Here is a 7,568-nt window from a genome sequence, read left to right on the forward strand (position 1 = left end):
CAACAAATACAAGTATATTTGATCCTGTTTACATATAGAAGTAGAAACTCATGATATAAAAGTGTATTCACATTGAATACAAGTATATTTGATGCTGTTTACATATAGAAGTAAAAACTTGTATTCAAATTGAATACAACTATATTTGATGCAGTATACATATAGAAGTAAAAACTCATGGTATAACAGTGTATTCACATTGAATACAAGTATATTTGATGCTGTTTACATATAGAAGTAAAAACTCATGGTATAACAGTGTATTCACATTGAATACAAGTTTATTTGATCCTTTTTACATATAGAAGTAAAAGCTCATGGTATAACAGTGTATTTACATTGAATACAACTATATTTGATGCTGTTTAAATATATAGAAGTAAAAACTCATGGTATAACAGTGTATTCACATTGAATACAAGTATATTTGATCCTGTTTACATGTAGAAGTAGGAACTCATGGTATAACAGTGTATTCACATTGAATACAACTATATTTGATGCTGTTTACATATAGAAGTAAAATCTCATGGTATAGCAGTGTATTCACATTGAATACAAGTATATTTGATGCAGTATATATATAGAAGTAAAAACTCATGGTATAACAGTGTATTCACAACAAATACAAGTATATTTTATCCTGTTTACATATAGAAGTAGAAACTCATGATATAAAAGTGTATTCACGTTGAATACAAGTATATTTGATGCTCTTTACATATAGAAGTAAAAACTCATGGTATAACAGTGTATTCATTGTTTACATATAGAAGTAAAAACTCATGGTGTAACAGTGTATTCACATTGAATACAAGTATATTTTATGCTGTTTACATATAGAAGTAAAAACTCATGGTATAACAGTGTATTCACAATGAATACAAGTATAGTTGATCCTGTTTACATATAAGGGTAGAAACTCATGGTATAACAGTGTATTCACATTGAATACAACTATATTTGATGCTGTTTAAATATATAGAAGTAAAAACTCATGGTATAACAGTGTATTCACATTGAATACAAGTATATTTGATGCTGTTTACATATAGAAATAAAAACTCATGGTATAACAGTGTATTCAAATTGAATAAAAGTATATTTGATGCTGTTTACGTATAGAAGTAAAAACTCATGGTATAACAGTGTATTCACATTGAATACAAGTATATTTGATGCTGTTTACATGTAGAAGTAAAAACTCATGGTATAACAGTGTATTCACATTGAATACAAGTATATTTGATGCTGTTTAAATATATAGAAGTAAAAACTAATGGTATAACAGTGTATTCACATTGAATACAAGTATATTTGATGCTGTTTACATATAGAAGTAAAAAATCATGGTATAACAGTGTATTCACATTGAATACAAGTATATTTGATGCTGTTTACATATAGAAGTAAAAACTCATGGTATACCAGTGTATTCACATTGAATACAAGTATATTTGATGCTGTTTACATATAGGAGTAAAAACTCATGGTATAACAGTGTATTCACTGTTTACATATAGAAGTAAAAACTCATGGTATAACAGTGTATTCACATTGAATACAAGTATATTTGATGCTGTTTACATATAGAAGTAAAAACTCCTGGTATAACAGTGTATTCACATTGAATACAAGTATATTTGATGCTGTTTAAATATATAGAAGTAAAAACTCATGGTATAACAGTGTATTCACATTGAATACAAGTATATTTGATGCTGTTTACTTATAGAAGTAAAAACTCATGGTATAACAGTGTATTCACATTGAATACAAGTATATTTGATGCAGTATACATATTGAAGTAAAAACTCATGGTATAACAGTGTATTCACATTGAATACAAGTATATTTGATGCTGTTTACATATTGAAGTAGAAACTCATGATATAAAAGTGTATTCACGTTGAATACAAGTATATTTGATGCTGTTTACATATAGAAGTAAAAACTTGTATTCAAATTGAATACAACTATATTTGATGCAGTATACATATAGAAGTAAAAACTCATGGTATAACAGTGTATTCACATTGAATACAAGTATATTTGATGCTGTTTACATATGGAAGTAAAAACTCATGGTATAACAGTGTATTCATTGTTTACATATAGAAGTAAAAACTCATGGTATAACAGTGTATTCACATTGAATACAAGTATATTTTATGCTGTTTACATATAGAAGTAAAAAGTCATGGTATAACAGTGTATTCACAATGAATACAAGTATATTTGATCCTGTTTACATATAAGGGTAGAAACTCATGGTATAACAGTGTATTCACATTAAATACAACTATATTTGATGCTGTTTAAATATATAGAAGTAAAAACTCATGGTATAACAGTGTATTCACATTGAATACAAGTATATTTGGTGCAGCATACATATAGAAGTAAAAACTCTTGGTATAACAGTGAATTCACATTGAATACAAGTATATTTGATCCTGTTTACATAAAGAGGTAAAAACTCATGGTATAACAGTGTATTCACATTGAATACAAGTATATTTGATGCTGTTTACATATAGAAGTAAAAACTCATGGTATAACAGTGTATTCACATTGAATACAAGTATATTTGATGCTGTTTAAATATATAGAAGTAAAAACTAATGGTATAACAGTGTATTCACATTGAATACAAGTATATTTGATGCTGTTTACATATAGAAGTAAAAAATCATGGTATAACAGTGTATTCACATTGAATACCAGTATATTTGATGCTGTTTACATATAGAAGTAAAAACTCATGGTATACCAGTGTTTTAAAAAAATATATTTTTTTTTATAATAAAAAAAAAGTAAAAACTCATGTAAATGTATTCACATTGAATACAAGTATATTTGATGCTGTTTACATATAGAAGTAAAAACTCATAGAAAAAAAATTTTTTTATTTTAAAAAAAAAATATTTTTTTTTTTTATTAAAAAAAAAAAAAAATTTTTACATATAGAAGTAAAAACTCATGGTATAACAGTGTATTCACATTAAAAAAAAATATTTTTTAATTTTTTTAAATAAAAAAAAAAAAAAATTTATAAAAAAAATAATGTATTCACATTGAATACAAGTATATTTGATGCTGTTTACATATAGAAGTAAAAACTCATGGTATAACAGTGTATTCACTTTTTAAAAAAAAAAAAAAAATTTTTTTATAACAGTGTATTCACATTGAATACAAGTATATTTGATGCTGTTTACATATAGAAGTAAAAACTCCTGGTATAACAGTGTATTCACATTGAATACAAGTATATTTGATGCTGTTTAAATATATAGAAGTAAAAACTCATGGTATAACAGTGTATTCACATTGAATACAAGTATATTTGATGCTGTTTACATATAGAATTAAAAACTCATGGTATAACAGTGTATTCACATTGAATACAAGTATATTTGATGCAGTATACATATTGAAGTAAAAACTCATGGTATAACAGTGTATTCACATTGAATACAAGTATATTTGATGCTGTTTACATATTGAAGTAAAAACTCATGGTATAACAGTGTATTCACATTTAATACAAGTATATTTGATGCTGTTTACATATAGAAGTAAAAACTCATGCTATACCAGTGCATTCACATTGAATACAAGTATATTTGATGCTGTTTACATATAGAAGTAAAAACTCCTGGTATAACAGTGTATTCACATTGAATACAAGTATATTTGATGCTGTTTACTTATAGAAGTAAAAACTCATGGTATAACAGTGTATTCACATTGAATACAAGTATATTTGATGCATTATACATATAGAAGTAAAAACTCATGGTATAACTGTGTATTCACATTGAATACAAGTATATTTGATGCTGTTTACATATAGAAGTAAAAACTCATGGTATAACAGTGTATTCACATTAAATACAAGTATATTTGATCCTGTTTACATGTAGAAGTAGAAAATCATGGTATAACAGTGTATTTACATTGAATACAAGTATATTTGATGCTGTTTACATTGAACGAAAAGAGACAGGTTCTACAAATTTGACTGGAGTAGATAACAGCATTTCTGTTCTTGGAATTGGGGAAGTAGCAACGGTAGAAGGCGTGGTTGTTGACAGTGACGGTGACGACCCTTGCTGCTGTTTGTGAGATGAGGTGATTTGAGATGAGATCATTTCACACGAGGAAGATGACGATGCTTCTTGCAATACGGAGTCCATAGTAATTGGAGTCAACGTCAGTTTTCCAGCAGAAGATACGCTCAATAAATACTGACTCTTATGTGCTTCTTGAGTTTGCACATTGTTTTCAGCGATAGTAAAAGTTGGTGGGATCTCAATTCCAATTGTTTGATTGTCTATATAAACAAAAAAGAAGGTTATACCAACATTACATAATTTTATACAAGAGAATTTAACCTTGAATAGGAAAATGATTAATAATTGATGATAGCGTTAGACCATTACTACTGCGCGAAGCATTTTGAGAAGAGGGCGTAGCTAAAAAAAGTAAAGGAAAAATGAAATTTTTTAAACAAAATAAATAGTTTAATGACACGCATACCTGGTAAATCTGTTATTATAGATTCAGCAAACATACTGTTAGGGATGGCATTTTGATCTAAAGGGAATATACCTGTAGCCTGAAACCCTTTCTTGATGTTAGTCTCGGTAAATGCTCGCAGAATCGCTGGTTTGGAAAGAAGCGGGACATCATAAATTGACACTTGTTGTCCGGGATGCTCTCTCATCCAATTTGCATGACTTTCGGCAAGATGACACTTAAATGGACCATAGATTGTTCTATCTAATGGTTGAGATGCATGAGAAGTGTGTGGTGGCAAAGTTTGTAGGATGACACCGTTTTCTTTTGCAAAAACACAAATAGAATAGCCCATATGACTAATGTGGTTGTCCATAAAAAGTAAGATAGGCTTTTCTTTCGTGCATTTCACTTTTGAGTGTAAATGTTTAAGGGCAATCAAAAAAGTGTCCTCTGTCATCCAACCAGAAGGGTGTGCCAATGGAAGGAAACCTTCTGGCATGTTCTTCATTTTGTCATTCACTTTTTTACGGGGAAAAACGAAAACACCAGGGAATAACTTGCCAGCTGCATTCACGAATGGTAACATGGTTACGTTGACGCCTCTTTCAGCAGACGTCATTTGATGCACCTATAATGTTTTAAAAATTTAATTAAGAACAGTTATTGAAAGAAACAAAAATAATACCTGATGACTGCCTTTTTGGGCAATAATTTTTGCTAGCTCCACAACAGTAGGGTTGTTTGTCTCATCTTCATTAAAAATTGATTCTGGACCAAATGTGTACTTCTCATAGAGCTCCTTAACCTACAAAAAACTGTGATATGTAACAGTTTCTAAAGAATTATTATCAAAAACAAATTACCTGTCCATAAAAATTTTTCATAACAACTTTATTCAAACCCGCAGCTCTAGCCTGGCTTGTGGCTTCTGGTTTACGGATTGAGAGTCTTTGGTTTCGCTTCAGGAAGTTGGTGAACCAATCTTTTCCAGCTGTCTCACTCTTCACCCAACTTGGAGGGACCGGAATGGAATTAAAAATAGCAAAAGAGTAGACGAGCTTTTTCAAATTTGTTGGACTGAGGCCATGGCTTCTCTGTTGAGATTCGATCAAATAATCTGACAAATGTTTCTCGTGTGTTGGGGATAACACTTGAAGATGGTGAATGATGGTTTTATTTTCGTGTTTGGTGATACGTTGTAAGGGTCTTTCACGCGTTTTAAGTAGGAATGAAGTGTTGATATAGGGATACCACTTAACAAAGCAACTTCTCTAAACGATTTGCCATTTATTTTAATCATGGTTAAAGCATCAAGGATCTCTTTATCAGTAGGTGGAGGTTTCTCCTTTAACCTATTGTATACACGCACCATTATAAAAAGATCCACAGACTTTACAAAATAAGAAAACTATTTAAAAGGAAATAACAGCCTGTTTTTCAACACGTTATGACTTGATAAAAAAATCAGTCTGCTACAATAAGCTTCGCCTTAAAATTCCCTCCCTTAAAAATTCCCTTGTTTTCTTCAATTTTTTCTTTTTTTATTAATTCTATTTTTTTGTTTTCATAATCATGAAATATATTGATAAATTTATATAGAAAATGCTAGTTTGATTACATTTTTGCATTTATATATCCAAAAAATGAATATAAAGCTTGAAATAAATGATATTTTAAGCTGTTCAGTTTAGCCCAAAGGGGGGGGGGCTATTTTGAACAAAAAAGCGGTTTCACTAAACAATGTCTACAAAGAAAACTATAAGTCATAAAAAAAATTTCAATTGTAGCTTTAAAGGAGAAAGAAAGGGTTACAAAATGGTAATTAGATAATTAAGTTTATTTTCAAGAACTAAAAGATATTTTCACTCTAACAAAGTTTTTACAATTTTGTTCAGAATAGCCCCGCTCTCCCCTACATATAGAAGTAAAAACTCATGATATTACAGTGTATTCACATTGAATAAAAGTATATTTGATGCTGTTTACATATAGAAGTAAAAACTCATGGTATAACAGTGTATTCACATTGAATACAAGTACAGTACCCGCAAAAAGTGTCCGAACGCGGGCCTTGTTTTGGACTTTTTTACATTGAGTCTTACGGCGGCGGGTACCTAGCGCGGACCGGGAAATCGGGCTCAAATATGTCAGCAAAGCAATTAAATTTTACAGTTTTGCTGACAAAATAACAAGCTATAGGGTACTAATTTTTTAATTTTTTTTCTAATAGGATTTGTTGACCAGCATGCTGGTCAACAAATAAACGAACACTGCCCTTAATTTCTATAGCGTCTTATGGCACCATGCCCTATTTATAGATATTTATTTCTTATGTAAGGAATCATTATGTACATAATACAATTATTCCGTTACATAAAGAACTCTTTCGTTAATATTCTATGTTAATGGCTATAGTGTAATATCAATATTTAATTAAGGAGAATTTTTTTAAACAGGGAAGGTCATATCTTGTTACCCGACAAAACTAGTTTAATTTTTTTCCACCAGGGGCGATGTATTCGCCCAGTAGTTTTTTGACAGCTAACTATCTGTGGTGACAGCAGTCGCTATTTTTTGTAGACAAATCCTTGTCGAGTTTTTGAAAAGTGTTTCTCCTTTTGTCAAACAGATTCAGGTATTCATTTTAAATAGTATATAGTAAACAAAAAACCTTTTCGTTTGTAAAACCAGCGCCCCTGGTGGAAAAAAATTAAACTAGTTTTGTCGGGTAACAAGATATGACCTTCCCTGTTTAAAAAAATTCTCCTTAATTAAATATTGATATTACACTATAGCCATTAACATAGAATATTAACGAAAGAGTTTTTTATGTAACGGAATAATTGTATTATGTACATAATGATTCCTTACATACGAAATAAATATCTATAAATAGGGCATGGTGCCATAAGACGCTATAGAAATTAGGGGCAGTGTTCGTTTATTTGTTGACCAGCATGCTGGTCAACAAATCCTATTAGAAAAAAAATTAAAAAATTAGTACCCTATAGCTTGTTATTTTGTCAGCAAAACTGTAAAAT

General features: G+C 29.7%; 1 pseudogene; it reads right to left on the reverse strand.

Annotated features, from left to right (window-relative positions):
- Window positions 1-3,989: 3,989 nt before the first annotated feature.
- LOC116935364 lies at window positions 3,990-5,319 on the reverse strand (annotated as a pseudogene).
- Between the last annotated feature and the right edge of the window lie 2,249 nt (window positions 5,320-7,568).

The sequence above is a fragment of the Daphnia magna genome, linkage group LG2, assembly GCF_020631705.1.
Source record: "Daphnia magna isolate NIES linkage group LG2, ASM2063170v1.1, whole genome shotgun sequence".
Classification (NCBI taxonomy): domain Eukaryota; kingdom Metazoa; phylum Arthropoda; class Branchiopoda; order Diplostraca; family Daphniidae; genus Daphnia; species Daphnia magna.